General features: G+C 44.3%; 2 protein-coding genes and 1 pseudogene across 2 annotated transcripts in view; 2 read left to right on the plus strand and 1 right to left on the minus strand.

The window, feature by feature from the left end:
• Positions 1-18,877, minus strand: part of LOC144326657 (uncharacterized) — a 279,931-nt gene that overhangs the window by 222,321 nt on the left and 38,733 nt on the right. The window lies entirely within an intron of this gene.
• Positions 147-17,966, plus strand: LOC114604180 (uncharacterized; annotated as a pseudogene).
• The window catches only part of LOC144327086 (uncharacterized), a 68,560-nt gene continuing 53,056 nt past the window's right edge, over positions 3,374-18,877 (plus strand). The window contains exon 1 of the mRNA XM_077925297.1: positions 3,374-5,447. The gene's annotated coding sequence lies outside the window, so the exon portion shown is untranslated. The remainder of the gene's footprint in view (positions 5,448-18,877) is intronic.

Raw genomic sequence — 18,877 nt, forward strand, 5'->3', positions numbered from 1 at the left:
GCTTCACCAATAGTGGATCATTTAGAAAACATCAACAGATACACACGGGCAAGAAACCATATAAATTTAAGGAGTGTGGAAAGAGCTTCAGTCAGAGTGGATACCTTAGAATCCCTCAACGAACTCACACGGGAAAAACCATATAAATGCATGGAGTGTGGAAAGAGCTTCACCGATAGTGGATCATTTAGAAAACATCAACAGACACACACGGGCAAGAAACCATATAAATGTAAGGAGTGTGGAAAGAGCTTCAGTCAGAGTGGATACCTTAGAATCCCTCAACGGATTCACACAGGGGAGAAACCATTTAAATGTTTGGATTGTGGAAAGAGCTTCAATACAAATAGAGGACTGAATATTCATCATAAAACTCACACTGGGGAAAAACCATTTAAATGTATGCTGTGTGATAAGAGCTTCACTGAGAGTAGAAAACTTAGAATCCATCATCGAACTCACACAGGGGAAAAACCATTTGAATGTATGGAGTGTGGAAAGAGCTTCACTTCTGATGGAGCTGTAAGAAGACATCAACGGACTCACACAGGGGAGAAACCATTTAAATGCATGGAATGTGGAAAAAGCTTCAATCGCAGTAGAACACTTAGAATCCATCAATTGACTCACACAGGGGAGAAACCATTTAATTGCATGGATTGCGGTAAGCACTTCCCTGATCATGGAACACTTAGAATCCATCAACGGACTCACACAGGGGAAAAACCATTTGAATGTAAGGAGTCTGGAAAGGGCTTCACTTCTAGTGGAGCAGTAAGAAGACATCAATGGACTCACTCAGGGGAAAAACCATTAAAATGCATGGAATGTGGAAAGAGCTTCAGTCAGAGTGGATACCTTAGAATCCCTCAACGGATTTACACAGGGGAGAAACCATTTAAATGTTTGGAGTGTGGAAAGAGCTTCAATACAAATAGAGGACTGAATATTCATCATAAAACTCACACTGGGGAAAAACCATTTAAATGTATGCTGTGTGATAAGAGCTTCAATGAGAGTAGAAAACTTCGAATCCATCATCAAACTCACACTGGGGATAAACCATTTAAATGCACCGAGTGCGGAAAGAGCTTCCAATTGCAGTGGAACACTTAGAAAACATCAACGAACTCACACAGGGGAGAAACCATTTAAATGCGTGGAATGTGGAAAGAGCTTTATTGATGGTACAGCACTTAGTATCCATCATGAAACTCACACAGGGGAGAAACCATTTAAATGTAAGGAGTATGGAAAGGGCTTCACCAATGTTGGAAATGTTAGAAAACATCAATGGACACACACAGGGGAGAAACCATTTAAATGTATGGAGAGTTGAAAGAGTTTCTGAGTAGAACCCTAATTTCACACACAGGAAACTTAGACGACATCAACAGACTCACTCGGGGACAAGCAAATAAATGTATGGAGTGTGGAAAGAGCGTCAATAGAAGTGGAAACCTTAGCAAACATCAGCGAACTCAAAAAGGGAAAACCACTTACGTATATGGAGTGTACATAGAGCTTCAGTCCTGATGTTCTTAGAAACCATCAATGGACTCGCAAGGAGGAAACCTTTAAGAGTTGAAGCCCTACAATCCACAAACTGAAAAATCTAAAATGGTTTGAATGGAAGGAGTGTGGTGCTGGGATGGATGCTGGGATATTTTTGCCTCTACACATGGGTCTGGGAATGTTCTGATCAGTTCACATTGAGTTCAGTACCCTGACCTGTTCTTAACGCATTATTGACCACATCCACGGATCATGATTGTTATGTTCTTTCATGTCATGCAAAATCAATCATTAGTAATAGTTTAAGTCTTGATACTCAATCACTAGTTAATAGTTTAATAAGGAGGTTTCACGCCTGTCCCATTCTGTGTTCCCTTTCCCACCCTTTAATCTATTGATGATTAATACCTATTTTCAACCCTTGCATTGTATTCATGTTAACCAATCAGCAACAAGCACATATGTAATGCTGTAATATTCAATAAAAGGGACTCTCCGAGACATGCTCGATTGATGGCTCCCGTATGACACCTTGCCATTCGTCTGTCGCTTATTTCAACCCAACAATGTGGGAAGTGTTTCAATTGCTTTATATATAGATAATTTTATTAATACAGTGGTACCTCGGGTTACATACGCTTCAGGTTACAGACTCTGCTAACCCAGAAATAGTGTTTCAGGTTAAGAACTTTGCTTCAGGATGAGAACAGAAAGCGTGCTCCCGCGGCAGAGCAGCAGCAGGAGGCCCCATTAGCTAAAGTGGTCTTCAGGTTAAGAACGGACCTCCGGAACGAATTAAGTACTTAACCTGAGGCACCACTTTATATAATTTTATTTACAAATTGCGTTCAAAAATGGAAGCATTCACCTGTGGGTTCTTGGCGTTTGAAAGCCCCAAACGTTCAACTTCCGAAGCCTTCTACAACCGAGATTCCACTGAGAATCCAGCAATAGTGTGTTGTCCAACGATATCCATTCTTTTAACCAACACAAAGAGGCTGCCTCGTAGTAGAAAATCTAGCAGTGCGAATCCACCTCTATTTTTAGTATCTATCAAAATTTTATACTTTATTCTTGGTGTTTTCCCCCTGACAGAGTAATCATGAAATATCTCTTTGCCATTCGTTAAAGAAGCAAACATTATTTATTATTGGTAATTTAAAATAAAAACAGTATCTTAGGTAAAACATTTCTCTTTATGGTTGAAATCCTTCGTAAAAGTGATAGTTTCATCCGCCCCTATATTTCCAAATGTTTTTAACATTTTTTGATACTCTAACGTAATTGGAATATGTTGTAATTCAGTGTTTTTCAAATAAACCCTTATTTAGTCTCCATCTATACAATGAACTCTTTTCACCCCTCATTATCATCCATTTTGAGTTTTGATCTGATATACCGTATTTTTCTCTCTATAACACGCAGATTTTTTTCTCCTAAAAGGGAAGGGGAAATGTCTGTGCGTGTTATTGAGCGAATGTGTGGTCCCTGGAGCCGACTAGGGCAAGCGCAGCAACAAAAATCAGTCAAAAATCAAATCGCGTGTCGGAGAAGGGAAACCTGAAAAGAGGAAGCGGCTGCTTTCCAGCATTCTGCCTCAGGGTCTTACTGCCCACCCGCTTGTGTTTCGTTGCTGTGTTTGCTCAAACGGAACAAAGAGCAGGCAAATCCCCTCCCCTCCAGGCAAGCAGAGGGGAAAGCTGAGCGTCCTTCCTTCTAATTCCTCTCCCTGCTCCTCGCAGGCAGCCAGAAAACATGCAGGTGGGAGAGAGGGAGGGAGAGAGAGGGCTGGCTTGGGTGGGGTGGGGGGACTTTTGCCTTTCTTTCTTTCTTTCTTTCTTTCTTTCTTTCTTTCTTTCTTTCCTCCCTCCCGTTAAATCTCCATGGCTACAGCCTGCCCCCCAAAAAACACACAGCCACTGTTGCTTGGGGCTGCAATGGTGCAAAAACGTGGTTACAAAGCATGGATCCACATGGATCCTCAGGATCTCTGCATTGGGTCACCCCAAATTCACCATCAGATCACATAGCATGTCCATGGCTACAGCCTGCCCCCCCAAAATCACGCACCCACTGTTGCTTGGGGCTGCAATGGTGCAAAAACGTGGTTACAAAGCATGAATCCACAGGGATTCTCAGGATCTCTGCATTGGGTCACCCCAAATTCGCCATCAGATCACATGTCTGTGGCCACAGCATGAAGCACAAAAATGATACATCCACTGTTTCATTCAGAATTCCCCCCCCCTTGTTTTCCTCCTCTAAAAACGATGTGCGTGTTATGGTCAGGTGCGTGTTATAGAGCAAAAAATACGGTAGTTCTTGGCTGGATCTCTAGTCTTTAATCCTGTAGGCAGGTTCCTTCAATATCCAGATCATGTTTCTTCTTCCCGCAGAATCCTTTGAATCAGAAGAACATGTTTACTCTTGTTCTAATGGGGGTCTGAATCTCCAAGCATCTGGGTTGGGAAACTAAGGGCCGTGGGCCGGATCAGGCCCAATTGCCTTCTAGATCCGGCCTGCGGACGGTCCAGGAAGCACGCGTGGATTGCCAGCACGCACGTTCTTTCCCTCTCCCTCACACGGCAGCGCTTTTCTCCTCAGGGACGAGCAATCTTGTCCCACACCAGGCGCCATCAACGGGGGGAGTCGGCTCACCCCTGCCTGCCTCTGAAGGGTGGCGCTGGGAAGGGGGTGTGACACTGGCTGCCGGCTGCTGCTGAATTTTCCTCTTGCTCCTCCCTCTCCCTCAGTCCGCCATTCCTTCCTTTTCTGTGCCCCTTCTCCTCACGTGCTTTCTTCGTCACCCCCTCCCTCCTTCATTCCTCCCATGGTGTTCAGGCAGTTTGTTGCAGCGGCCGCAGCTGTCGCTTGCGGGTTGGGAAGCAGCAGCAGTTGGTGGGTAAAAGCTGCAGCAACGCCCCGGTTCCCCTGCCTCTGTCCTTCGCTCCGCCGGGGCTGCTGCTTCTGTCTTCTCCGGCCAACGCAGCCTCCTGCCCTGCCCTGGCACCTGGCTGGAGAAGCCCAACTGCGGCTATTGGGACGACAACTGGGACAGGTAAAGCCAAACATCTTCAGGCCTCTTTGCGGAAGAAATTTCATGTGATATTATAAGCAAGCCCCACATTCCTCTTTCCACCTGCAATAGGGAGGTTAGAACAACACTTAATACTCTGCAGGGATCATAAGAGCCACAGTTGCTTTGCATTCACAAAGGCTATGTGAAATATCACTAGCGAACAGAATAATTTAAAGGAAACCAACAACAGTATTAAAAGAGAGAGAAAAACTGGATTTGAAATGACCCAACCACAAGATGAAAAGTCTCCCTACTAAATGAGGGAAGGGGGAGGCATTGGGGGGGCTTTTGAAGTCTCCCTGCTGGCAAGGGAATTCCAGAGCAAGGACACCTCTCTCTGTCTGGATCCCTCACTGCCTCCCAATCCAGGGGGTGGTTTTTCAATGGGGGGGAGAGGGGCTGGTGTTTGAAGCTGGGCTTGGCTGTTAGGGGGCGTAGCTCAGCAATGCAGCCGTTGCTCTGCATGCAGAAGGACCCCGGCTGAGTGCTTGGCATGCAGAAGGAGGCCCAGAAGGAGATCCTCCCCCTGCCGAAACTTGCCCAGCTTCCCCCCCTCCCTGCCGCCAGTTGGGGGGCGGGGGCCGGGTCCCCATGGAGCCCCCAGAGCAGGAGGCCAGAGGCAGCGCCGCCCCGTCTCCTTCCCCTCCGGACACAGGGAGGGGCTGCTCTTGGAGATGTAGCTCTAGGGACGCGCGCGTCGGAAAAGGAGCCGGAAGTGGCGCTGCCAAACGCGCCGGAAGTGGCCAGCCGGAAAAGGAGGAGGGGCGTCAGTGGAGAGCCCCCCCTCCAGCCCCTTCTATTGCAGACAAGGAGAGCGGACTAATCCGGAGCCAGGGAGGCGGAGGACCAAGAGGTAAAGAGGGGGAGAGGAGGGGGGATAAGAGGGGGAGGGAGGACGAAGATACCCCCCCCCAAGAAAACGCCCTCCCTGGGGCCCGTCGACAGGGGCCCCGATCCAGGCCCCGATCCAGGTGGGAAGGGGGGACCCAACACCTGCAGGGATCTACACCTTGCAAGATCTCCTGGGCAGCAGCAGCACCGCCAGACTCCCCTTTCTCTTTCCTGGGGGGCCGAGAGATGCTCAGCTGCCCTGGCGGGAAGGGGAAGGAGGACCCCAAGCAGGGCTGGGGGTGGGGCTGAGGCCCCCCATTCTCCCTGGGGTCGTGGGGCGCCTGGCTGGGGAAAGGGAGAGAGGGAGTCCAGGGAAGGGTTAAAGGAAGGGGAGGAGCCTCGACAGAGACCCCTCCCCTTCCATCACATCTTATTCCCCAGTCTCCCTGCTGGCAGTCTGGCTGTCCCAGATTATCTGTATTCACTAGGACTCCTAGCCATACTTTGGATTGTCCTGAATACCACCATTTGGTAGCCAAGCCCAAACCCAAAAGTCCTGCTAGGATGCATCTTGGCTTCCCTGCTGATGAAACTGAGTGTGTGAGGATTGATAATATTTCCATTTATCCGTTTCAGACCCCTAAGTAGTAGCAGCTGCCAGGACATTGTCCTGTTTGCCTCTGTATAAAGGTAAAGGTAAAGGTACCCCTGCCCGTACGGGCCAGTCGTGTCCGACTCTAGGGTTGTGCGCCCATCTCACTTAAGAGGCCGGGGGCCAGCGCTGTCCAGAGACACTTCCGGGTCACGTGGCCAGCGTGACAAAGCTGCATCTGGCGAGCCAGCGCAGCACACGGAAACGCCGTTTACCTTCCCGCCAGTAAGCGGTCCCTGTTTATCTAGTTGCACCCGGGGGTGCTTTCGAACTGCTAGGTTGGCAGGCGCTGGGATAGAGCAGTGGGAGCGCACCCCGCCACGGGGATTCGAACCGTCGACCTTTCGATCGGCAAGCCCTAGGCGCTGAGGCTTTAACCCACAGCGCCACCCGCGCCCCGTGTTTGCCTCTGTATAGTTCCAGCCTTATTTCAGACGTTGTGGTAGATTGCAATCAGCGTGAATTAGATATATATGAAATTGATTTCAATCACAATTTACGGTAAATCACTAGTCAGTATGTTGTTGTTTAGTTGTTTAGTCGTGTCCGACATAGACAGATTATTATGAAATCATTCTGAGGTTTAATAGTTAACTGTCTATATTTGGACAACATTTCTGCTGTAATTTATTGGAAGGAGAAAAATAATCATTTCCTTAATAACAACTTAAGCAATTTATTTAAGTAAAACAATAATATAGCATGTTGGTAAACATTTTTTTAAAAAACAACAACCAAGCAGACTGAGTTTTAGCGCACAAGAAAAACTCAGAACTTAAGCACTTCACCTCCTCCACTACCAGCCACCCCTTGGGATTGACTTCTGCATCCAGGTGCCTATTCTGTACAGTTAAGTGTTAGTGCGGTTGTTGGAACCCAGTGGGATTGGGAAGAGGTTGCCAGCCCTGAAGAGCCTTCAGCACTTGCCTCAAGTCTGACTTGCACAATTATTACACAAAGACCCCAAGATGTGTGGAGTATTCTGCTCACAAGGTTGCACTTTCATTTTTACTGCTTCACACTTAGCTACTTGTGCAAATCTCTTCCACTGCAAACCATCTGTTCATTGAACCTCTTAGAACTTAGAATTTAAGGGGTTGATTCTGTTTATATAATTCTGCATTGGAACAATGGGATTAAGGTTCTCCAAATATATTTTGGGGAATAAATTCACACTTTTGAGAATGGCAAAAACAAGCATCTGTGACAATATCTTCTCATTAGAAAAACTTCCCCAAATAATCTTACAGAAACCTCTGGAAGAGCATGACATTGTGAATGGATTAATGGAATTCGTTTACCAAAAAAAATAAATTTTGCATATAAAGCCTCATGCTAGATAATTAAATAATTAAATTATTTCCTGATGAATAGCCTTTGGACTATAATGTAATTAAGTATAAAACTATCTTTAGGTAGATTTTTTCCTCTAAAAGCATTTTATTTATTTTTAAAATTCTGATTAAAATAAAAAAATCCCTTTAAAAAAAAAATCGATTGTATCCACCCTGATTGCAATCTTTAGCTGCTGATAACATGGCAACGTTTAGCAGGTCATATTGTGAGGTTTAGCTGGTGAGAACACTGCAACTGTTAGCTGACGAGTTATCACGATATTTAAAATCGGATATTTCCTAGGCCTTATACACATTGGATTTGCGATATAACGTCAGCTCAAATATTAGGAAACAGTTAGCACATTAACATCAAGCCCAGCTCTAATTATGACCTAAATTTCTGGCCCAGTGTATCATTGCAGATTTTACCAGTTTTATTTTGTTTCCCATTCTAATAGCATCTCATACATTTTGGAAAGTTGTTTTTAAAAATTGTTCAGTAGTACCTAAGAGACCAACTAAGTTTGTTCTGGGGATAAGCTTTCGTGTGCATGCACACTTCTTCAGATTGGACAGTTTTCTACCTGAAATTTGGGGAACACTTTCTCTTTCCTCTCAATAATATCTCTTTCAAACTGTGAACTTTCAGTCCAAAAACCTCTCCCTTTATCTTGTCCAAACAAGATGATTTGATGGTATTGAAACCAATCCGCCACCACACCTCCCACCTCATCCTGTTTATTCAGTTTTATTTCTTCTTCCGAAAAGTCCAAAAGATCTCTGTAAGTTGCCCATTGCTTCTTCCCTATTGCATTTTTTAAAAAGCTGTTGCTTTTGTGGGTGGAAGCCAAAGAGGTGTTTTTCTTTCCAGCAGATTATTATATTTATCCCATACTGTAAAAAGGATTTTCTGAATAACCTGATTCATAGAGCTCTTGTGTGTTTTAGTTTTATCCTGCCATAAATAAGCGTGCCAACCAAACATAGTCTTACGACCTTTGTTATAAGGAAAACCTGCTCCTTTCCCCTTATGGGGTATTCAAGAGCCCATATAGTCCTTAAGTGGGTTCCATATTGGTAGGAGAAAATAACAGAGGCCAACCAGAGTATACTGAGAAGCAAAGCGGCTAGTAAGCCTGATCTTTATTACCCTGTTGCAACAGGGTCCCCCCCCTCACCACAACCAGGAGGGAGGTGTGCAAGGCCTTATATAGTCTTTTCAAATTGCCCCCCCCAAGACCACCACCCCCAATATCATACAGAAGGAGACTGTCTACAGCAGGAATACATCACAGCAGAAAACCTGTCCTCAAGGATACCTGTTAATGGTCACTAACTGCATTACCTGGGCAGCCTGGCCATTCTTTTGTGATGGCAAATACTTTAGTTCCTGAATCCAGGTCACAGGCTCACCCTGTTCATCCCTCCTTAAGGCAGTATTTGTAAGCACAAAGACAATGGGAAGGCTTCCATTTGCCTCCTTTACTGCAGAGGAATATTTGAGTAGGTTTCTGAGCACAATTCAAAGTGTTGGTGCTGACCTTTCAAGCCCTAAACGGCCTCAGTCCTGTATACCTGAAGGAGCGTCTCCACCTCCATCGTTCAACCTGGACACTTAGATCCAGGGCTGAGGGCCTTCTGGCGGTTCCCTCATTGCAAGAAGTGAGGTTACAGGGAACCAGACAGAGGGCCTTCTGGGTAGTGCCGCCCTCCCTGTGGAATGCCCTCCCATCAGATGTCAAGGAATTAAGCAGGTATCCCATTTTTAAAATACATCTGAAGGCAGCCCTGTTTAGGGGGGTTTTAATATTTAATGCTGTATTGTTTTTAATACTCGATTGGGAGCCACCCAGAGTGGCTGGGGAAACTCAGCCAGATGGGCAGGGTATAAATAATACTTATTATTATTATTATTATTATCATTATTATTACTACTATTACTACTACTACTACTATTATAGGTCTGTGGTGCTCAATGTTTAGACATAGTAAATATTAGGATTTAATTAGAACTTGTGTGTTATAGCGGGGATATGTTATAAGATGGTCTCGGTGTATTTTAGAAAGGGAGTGATGTAAAGGATTTTTTGTGTTTGATCCGTGTTTCTGTGTAAATACTGTGCGTCAGACTGAGAATGTCATCAGGACGATATAGGAAAGTGTGCACCTGCTTCTGAGCATCAGGAATGAGCGTGGAAAGAGTTAATATCATAAACCTACCGGAATCGGCCCCCTCCCTTTGTAACAAGCAGCTGTAGGTCTTTTGGGATTTAATATCAGCTCATGAAAAGTTGGGCACATGACCCAGAAATCTGCCTGGCTCCCTCCGTCTGAAGGCGGAGATATGCAGCACACGCCATAGTCAAATTTGGCTGGAGATGCCATGGGAAAGCAGAAGGGGCAAGCAAGGAAGGGGGAGACGGCCAAAGAAACCTGCTCTCACACAAGTGCCCCCCCTGCCAATTCCGTAACATTAGCAAATCCCAAGTTCAAACACCAGCCCCTATTTAAAAGAGGCCCCCGTAATTTCAACACTGGACTGCCCATTGGGGTTGCCGTAAGTTACTCTTCCAAGTCCCAAAAGCGCGTAGCAACTCCGGTCTATTTTGCAGGGCTGTTGTAACAGGGACACCCTACGCCACTGCCCAGGGCAGCCCAAAGTGACGTATAACCAATTGTTGTTGTTGTTGTTGTGTTCCACGGTGAGACTCCAAGGTCTTCTGTGTCATGTTTCCTGTGCAGTGGATGCTTGGGTTGCGTGCAGAAGGCACATTCCCAACCTGCAGTGCCATGTCTGTGCATGTGCGGGTTGCAATTCGGTGCTTCTGCACATGCGCAAAGCGTGATTTAGTGGTTCTGCACATGTGCAAGGGCTGAAACCCGGAAGTAACCTGTTCTGGTACTTCCGGATTCCATGCGGTGCCCAACCCGAAAACACACAACTCAAAGCATCTGTAACCTGAGGTATGACTGTCTTTTGGAAGGCAGCGGGAAGTCTGTTCTCAGGGCCTGCTCCACCTTGAGGGAAACTGAGGCAGCCCCCTCAGGCAGGATATGCAGGGAGGGGCAAGGGGGGGACGGAGCTGAGTCCCATTTGGCCTGCCCTGATTTAACCCTCTATCCCAGGCATAGGCACCTGTCAGGGAACTGCCATCGGAGCCAGGAGTGGAGGCAAGGCTCCCAAGCGATGCCGGAGAAGGGCCCAGCAGGGAGAGAGGGGACTAATCGGCAGGGGAAGGAAATTAGTGCGACACCAGGGAGAAAGGCGGGCAGAGGCGGGCTTCAGAGAGATGGCTCCAGGACTCTTCGCCAGAGACCAGCGGGGAGAGCACGGGTCCTCCGCTGCCCACACCCACCCTGCGCAGAAGACTTCAGCGCAGGGAGGCTAGGCGGAGACTATCCGTCAAGGAACTTGACTATCCGTCAAGGAAGAAGTTCAGGAAACGCCCACTGACTGATTCTGCCAGTGACTGAGACAGCCGCGAAGTCAGGACTGTCCGGCCAGGGAAAGGTTTATCCAGGCAACCTTGCCAAGAGTGGCGGCAACTTACGCACGAGCAACCATCAATTTCCATTACAGCACCCTAAGGCCCATGGGCCGGAAGTTTGGAAAAACTTTAAAAAGTATAAGAACTCACATTAGGTAGTGAAAAAATAGTAATTAAAACAAAATGCTTATAAAAAATAAGATAATTAGTTAACATTTAGCTTCTGTTACACATTATATCCACATAAGTCAATATATACAGTGGTGCCCGCTCAAGACGAATGCCTCGCAAGACGGAAAACCCGCTAGACAAAAGGGTTTTCCGTTTTGGAGGTGCTTCGCAAAACGAATTTCCTATGGGCTTGCTTCGCAAGACAAAAATGTCTTGCGAGTTCCTGCAGGGTTTTTTTCCTCCCCCCCCCTTTTCCCCAAGCCGCTAAGCCGCTTATCAGCTGATCCGCTAAGCCGCTTATCAGCTGATCCGCTAAGCCGCTTAACAGCTGATCTGCTAAGCCGCTTATGAGCTGATCCGCTAAGCCGCTTAACAGCTGATCCGCTAAGCCGCTTGTCAGCTGATCCGCTAAGTAGCTAATAGCGCTAATCCGCTAATGGGCTTGCTTCGCAAGACAAAAAAACTGCGGAACGGATTCTTTTCGTCTTGCGAGGCACCACTGTAAGTATATAAAGTATAAAGAGATGTGCCCTTTGGGAAATTTGGTTTTGGCAACCGCAAAACAACATCCTTCAAATCAACACTTGCAATAGGGAAGACAAACGTACAAGATCCTGGCTTTTTCCTGAGATATGACACTTGTTTAGAGATTATTGTACACTAAACAGGGCACTTTAATACATATCAATGCGTCCCATGTCTTAGTGTATCAAAGTGCCCCAATTGACATTTTCAAAAAACTAACAATTGTTAATAAAGCCACTGAACTTATTTGAAAATCACGTGTAATCCTGATTACTGAGTGGAATAATTTACCTTTGATTTATTTATTTATTTATTTATTTATTTATTTATTTTTAAATAATATTTATTCAACCTTTACAATCCAAATTTTCAATAACTTTCTTTCCACAACTTCCCCTCACCTCCCCTTCTTGTATTCCGTGTCCAAATATTTATCCAACAAGTTTTTATCCCTAAATTCTTAACCTTAATTTGTTATTATATTCAATTCAGTTTGTATATCAACTTTTAACTTATATACACCAATCATTTATGCTTAGAAACTTTTTCTAAGATCGACCCAGTTTCCCTTCCACGAATTCCCCATTTTTATACTAGTTACAACACCAAATTAAAAAAAAAAGAATAGAAAAAATCAAACACCCTTTGGATTTCCAAACCCCACCCTCCCTTTTACCTTTGGTATTTTAAAATCTTAACTAAATGATGTAAAAAAGTGTTGGAACACTTTTACATTTCACATAATTTTTAGTTGGTCATGCTAAAAACACACCTACTCTCTTCAAACGCCAACGGCTAACTGGTGGCCAGCGCAGTCGCAACTGTTCTACTCACACATGTATAGGCACATTTGGGTGATGTCGTAGGACAAATAACATTTCTCGATATTGAAATATTGTTGGTGTGTCAATGTCCCCCTTGTGTCAATGTGCCCCACCTCCCCCATTCAGCATTTTCAGAGGAGGGGGAAGAAGGGGAAAGTGTGTCCCACCAGATAAGACTCCCATCCTCCCTGGCCATGGGCCATCCTTACTTGGGCAGGTGGTACTTTGAGTCCAACCACATCTGGAGGACCAGAGATGCCTCAACTCAGCATAGAAGGTTCCTCTAGGGCTCAGTGTTACTTGGGAGTTGGTGGAACAGGATCTTAAGGGTTCTTGAGACAATTGTTCAGGGATTATGATTGGTATCCAGACCCTAACACTATAAAGCCAAGGTGTCTCCACTGAGCAGTTTATCAACCCTGCTGGCCGCTGGGGAAGACCTTCAGAAGGAAATGGTTTGCCCCCAAAGTTGCTTCCTTCCTTTCTCTGCTGCTGCTGCCCACACTAAAGGAATGTCTGGATGAAATCCCAGGGATGTCTGGCTCCTATGTCCAGTTGATATTCTAGAAAAAAGTGTGGCTAAGATTCTGAGTCACAGTCGTGGCTGAGAAATACAGCCAGGGAATCTGAAACTGATTTGAAGATTGATTTCTTTACACAGTATTGTTGTTGTCATCAGTATGCAGATGACACCCAGCTCTACCTCTCCTTTAAATCAGAATCAGTGAAGGCGGTGAAGGTCCTGTGTGAGTGCCTGGAGGCGGTTGGAGGATGGATGGCGGCTAACAGATTAGGTTGAATCCTGACAAGACAGAAGTACTGTTTTTGGGGGACAGGGAGCGGGTTGGTGTGGGGGATTCCCTGGTCTTGAATGGGGTAACTGTGCCCCTGAAGGACCAGGTGCGCAGCCTGGGAGTCATTTTGGACTCACAGCTGTCCATGGAGGCGCAGGTTAACTCTGTGTCCAGGGCAGCTGTCTACCAGCTCCACCTGGTACGCAGGCTAAGACCCTACCTGCCCGCGAACTGTCTCGCCAGAGTGGTGCATGCTCTAGTTATCTCACGCTTGGACTACTGCAACACGCTCTACGTGGGGCTACCTTTGAAGGTGACCCGGAAACTGCAATTAATCCAAAATGCGGCAGCTAGACTGGTGACTGGGAGTGGCCGCCGGGACCACATAACACCAGTTCTGAGAGATCTGCATTGGCTCCCAGTACTTTTCCGAGCACGATTCAAAGTGTTGGTGCTGATCTTTAAAGCCCTAAATGGCCTCGGTCCTGTATACCTGAAGGAGCGTCTCCACCCCCATCGTTCAGCCCAGACACTGAGATCCAGTGCCGAGGGCCTTCTGGCGGTTCCCTCATTGCGAGAAGTGAGGCTACAGGGAACCAGACAGAGGGCCTTCTCGGTAGTGGCGCCCGCCCTCTGGAACGCCCTCCCATCAGATGTCAAAGAGATAAATAATTACCTGACATTCAGAAGACATCTTAAGGCAACCCTGTTCAGGGAGGTTTTTAATATGTAACGCTGCACTGTTTTTAACACTGATTGGGAGCCGCCCAGAGTGGCTGGGGAAACTCAGCCAGATGGGCGGGGTATAAATAATAAATTGTTGTTGTTGTCGTTGTTGTTGTTATATTACATTCAGGTGGACACACCACTGGTTTTATCTTCTTTCTATTTTCCACACTCAGTGTTATTCACCTTTAATACTCACCTTTTTCAGTGTAACACATATTTTTATCTTGTGATCTTCAAATGTAAAGAGGTATAACAATTTAATAAATAAATCCCAATTGGAGCAGAGCTAGAATATCCAGAAGCCCTTGGCCACCCAGGGCAAAGGAGGAAGAACAGTGAGAGAGGCCTGGACAGGGAATCTCCGCTAAGATAAGCCAGTGTCAGGAGGCGGGTGCGAGACCCGGCGGCATATAATTATTCTAAATCATAATGGGGGTGGGTGTCTCAATCTGGCCTTCCCAGCAGTCAGGCTCCAGCTGCTTTCCTTCTGCATCTCCAGCTCTCTCCATTCAAGAATGCAAGGCTGAGAGATGGAGGTCCAACCCCAAGAACATTCTCCAACTGAGCACTCCTTCAACCGACCACAAGCACCAAGCCTTGTCACTAGACTTATATATGGGTCTCCCAAAATGGTCAGTATGCACCTCCTGAGGCCAAAGGGACTGTGCAGGTGATGAATAAAGATCTAGAGGTCGAAGGGGACAAAATGTGGCCCAAGGGGTGGAGGATTATAGTGCAGCAGATGAAGAACTTCATGATGAACTTAGGACCCTGATGAATCTTGGCCAGGTTCATGGAACATAGAACAGCTCCCTTTCCTGTGAGAAACCACTTTTTATAAAACGTAAAGCCCACAGTTCAACCGTATTCTAAGATAATGCTGATTCATTAACAATAATTAAGTGTTATGAAAGGCTGATGATGCATTACCATTATTTAACATTATTTCATTTGCCTATGCTAAAAAATTGGAACATAAGGAGGACAGGAGAGAATTTACAAGACGTTAAAATACGAGCAGATGCTAATTGATGTGTATAATATTCCTTTGTTCTCTTCCTAGGTTTCCTCCTCCCCCCCCCCCCCCGCTCCTCACTGTTGAAAGAAGACAATGGAGAAGGCAGTCAAAATTCTGGAGGGCCATGTCCAATGGGAATAATAAAGAAACCATATAAATTCATGGAATGTGAAAAGAGAGAGGAGAAACAATTTGAAAGTATGGAGTGTGGGAAGAGTTTCATTGACAGTGGAACACTTGGAAAACATCAACGGACTCACACAGGAGAGAAACCATTTAAATGCATGGAGTGTGGAAAAAGCTTTGGTTGGAGTTCAAACCTTCGCATACATAAACACACTCACACAGGGGAGAAACCATATAAATGTAAGGAGTGTGGAAAGAGCTTCAGTCAGATTGGACACCTTAGAAACCATCAACGAACCCACACAGGAGAAAAACCGTATAAATGTACGGAGTGTGGAAAGAGCTTCACCGATAGTGGAACATTTAGAAAACATCAACAGACACACACGGGCGAGAAACCATTCAAATGCATGGAATGTGTAAAGAGCTTCAGTCAGAGTAGACACCTTAGAATCCATCAACGGATTCACACAGGGGAGAAACCATTTAAATGTTTGGAGTGTGGAAAGAGTTTCAGTACAAATAGAGGACTGAATATTCATCATAAAACTCACACTGGGGGAAAACCATTTAAATGTATGCTGTGTGAGAAGAGCTTCACTGTTAGTAGAACACTTAGAATCCATTATCGAACTCACACAGGGGAAAAACCATTTGAATGTATGGATTGTGGAAAGAGATTCAGTCACAGTGGAACACTTAGAATCCATCAACGAACTCACACAGGGGAGAAACCATTTAAATGCATGGAATGTGGAAAGTGCTTTATTGATGGTACAGCACTTAGTATCCATCATCAAACTCACACAGGGGGAAAACCATTTGAATGTATGGATTGTGGAAAAAGCTTCACTTGTAGTGGAACACTTAGAATCCACCAACGGACTCACACAGGGGAGAAACCATATAAATGTATGGAGTGTGGAAAGAGCTTCACTTCTAGTGGAGCAGTAAGAAGACATCAGTGGACTCACTCAGGGGAAAAACCATTAAAATGCATGGAATGTGGAAAGAGTTTTATTGAGAGGAGAGATCTGAGAACCCATTATCAAACTCACACTGGGGAGAAACCATTTAAATGCACCGAGTGCGGAAAGAGCTTCAATCGCAGTGGAACACTTAGAAAACATCAATGGACTCACACAGGGGAAAAACCATATAAATGTATGGATTGTGGAAAGAGATTCAGTCACAGTGAAACACTAAGAAAACATCAACGAACTCACGCAGGGGAGAAACCGTTTAAATGCATGGAATGTGGAAAGAGCTTTATTGATGGTACAGCACTTAGTATCCATCATCAAACTCACACACGGGAAAAACCATATAAATGTATGGAGTGTGGAAAGAGCTTCACTTCTAATGGAGCAGTAAGAAGACATCAAAGGATTCACACAGGGGAGAAACCATTAAAATGCATGGAGAGTTGAAAGAGTTTTATTGAGAGTAGAGAGCTGAGAGCCCATTATCAAACTCACACTGGGGAGAAACCATTTAAATGCACCGAGTGCGGAAAGCTTCAGTCGCAGTGGAACACTTTGAAAACATCAATGGACTCACACAGGGGAGAAACCATTTAAATGTAAGGAGTGTGGAAAGGGCTTCACCAATGTTGGAAATGTTAGAAGACATCAACGGACTCACACGGGAGAAACCATTTAAATGTATGGAGAGTTGAAAGAGTTTCTTTCAGAGTGGAACCCTAATTTCACACACAGGAAACTTAGACGACATCAACAGACTATTTGTTTGTCGGGGACAAGCAAATAATTGTATGGAGTGTGGAAAGAGCTTCAATAGAAGTGGAAACCTTGGCAAACACCAGCAAACTCAGAAGGAAAACCACTTACGTATATGGAGCGTAGATAGCGCTTCAGTCCTGATGTTCCTACAAAACATCAATGGACTCGCAAGGACAATCCACAAACTAAAAAATCATAGTTTGAATGGAAGTAGTGTGGGAAGTGCTTCAATTGCTTTATATATAGATAATTTTATTAATACTGTATATAATTTTTTTTACAAATTGCATTCAAAAATGGAAGCATTCACTTCCGGGTTCTTGGCGTTTGAAAGCCCCAAACATTCGACTTCCAAAGCGTTCAACAACCAAGATTCCACTGGGTATCCAGCAATTGTGTGTTGTCCAACGATATCCATTCTTTTAACCAACACAAAGAGGCTGCTTCATGGTAGAAAATCTAGCAATGCGAAGCCACCTCTATTTTTAGTATTTATCAAAATTTTATACTTTCTTCTTGGTGTTTCCCCTCGCCAGAGTAATCATGAAATATCTCTTTGCCATTTGTTAAAGAAGCTTGTATTATTTATTATTGGTATCATTTAGAATACAAACAGTATCTTAGGTAAAACATTTCTCTTTATGGTTGAAATCCTTCGTAAAAGTGAAAGTTTCATCCTCATATTTCCAAATGCTTTTTTTTACATCTTTTGATACTCTAACATAATTGGAATATGTTGTCATTCAGCGTTTTTCAAATAAACTCTTATTTAGTTTCCATCTATGCAATGAACTCTTTTCACCCCTCATTATCATCCATGTTGAGTTTTGATCTGATATAGTTCTTGGCTGGATCTCTACAGTCTTTTTTTTTATATAAATATTTTTATTGAGTTTCATTTCTTATAATCAGGAATATACAGAATAAAGAAAAAAGGAAGAGAATAAAGAGAAGAAGAAATATAAAAAAACCAACTTTCCATAATATTTTTACCAATCCAACTGGACTTCCCCACATCCTCCAAATCCTGCATTCTTTGTAATAAAAATATCAGCAATTTGTTACCTTATTTCATATCTTATTGTATCTTTCAGTTATCATGTTTCTAAATTCCAAATACTGTATCGCAATTCTTATACTTTTTAGAATAAACATAATAAAATTATTTCATGTTTCCACCTCTTTTTTCTTATAACTTAATTTTCAATTCATCAAAGTCAAGTTGCTGAAGCTAAAGTTTCCTAATCGTGCACATTCTTAACATTCGTACAGCTTATAATTTTTTTGCAAATAGTCCTTAAATTTTTTCCAGTCCTCTTCCATTGTTTCCTCTCCCAAATCTCGGATTCTGCCAGTCATTTCGGCCAATTCCATGTAGTCCAACAACTGCGTCTGCCATTCCTCCAGCGTGGGTAAATCTTGAGTCTTCCAATGCTTTGCAATGAGGATTCTTGCTGCTGTAGTAGCATACATAAACAAAGTTCTATCCTTCTTTGACACTTTCTGGTCTACCATGCCCAGGAGGAAGGCCTCTGGTTTCTTGGGAAAGGTATACCTAAATACCTTTTTTAATTCATTGTAAATCATTTCCCAGAAGGCCTTCACTTTTGGGCAGGTCCACCAGAGGTGAAAGAATGTCCCTTCTGCCTCCTTACATTTCCAACATTTATTGTCAGACAGGTGGTATATCTTAGCTAGCTTGACTGGGGTCATGTACCACCGGTATACCATTTTCATAATGTTTTCCTTCAAGGCACTACATGCCGTAAACTTCATTCCGGTGTTCCATAACCTTTCCCAGTCCTCAGACATAATGTTATGCCCAATGTCCTGTGCCCATTTTATCATGGCAGATTTAACTGTCTCATCCTGTGTGTTCCATTTAAGCAGCAAGTTGTACATTCTCGAAAGTATCTTAGTTTTTGGTTCTAACAGTTCCGTCTCTAGTTTCGATTTTTCCATCTGGAAACCAACTTTTTTGTCTATTTTAAAAACCTCTTGAATTTGAGCGTAATGTAACCAGTCCCGCACCTTATTTTTTAATTT

The sequence above is a fragment of the Podarcis muralis genome, chromosome 2 (assembly GCF_964188315.1).
Source record: "Podarcis muralis chromosome 2, rPodMur119.hap1.1, whole genome shotgun sequence".
Lineage (NCBI taxonomy): Eukaryota > Metazoa > Chordata > Lepidosauria > Squamata > Lacertidae > Podarcis > Podarcis muralis.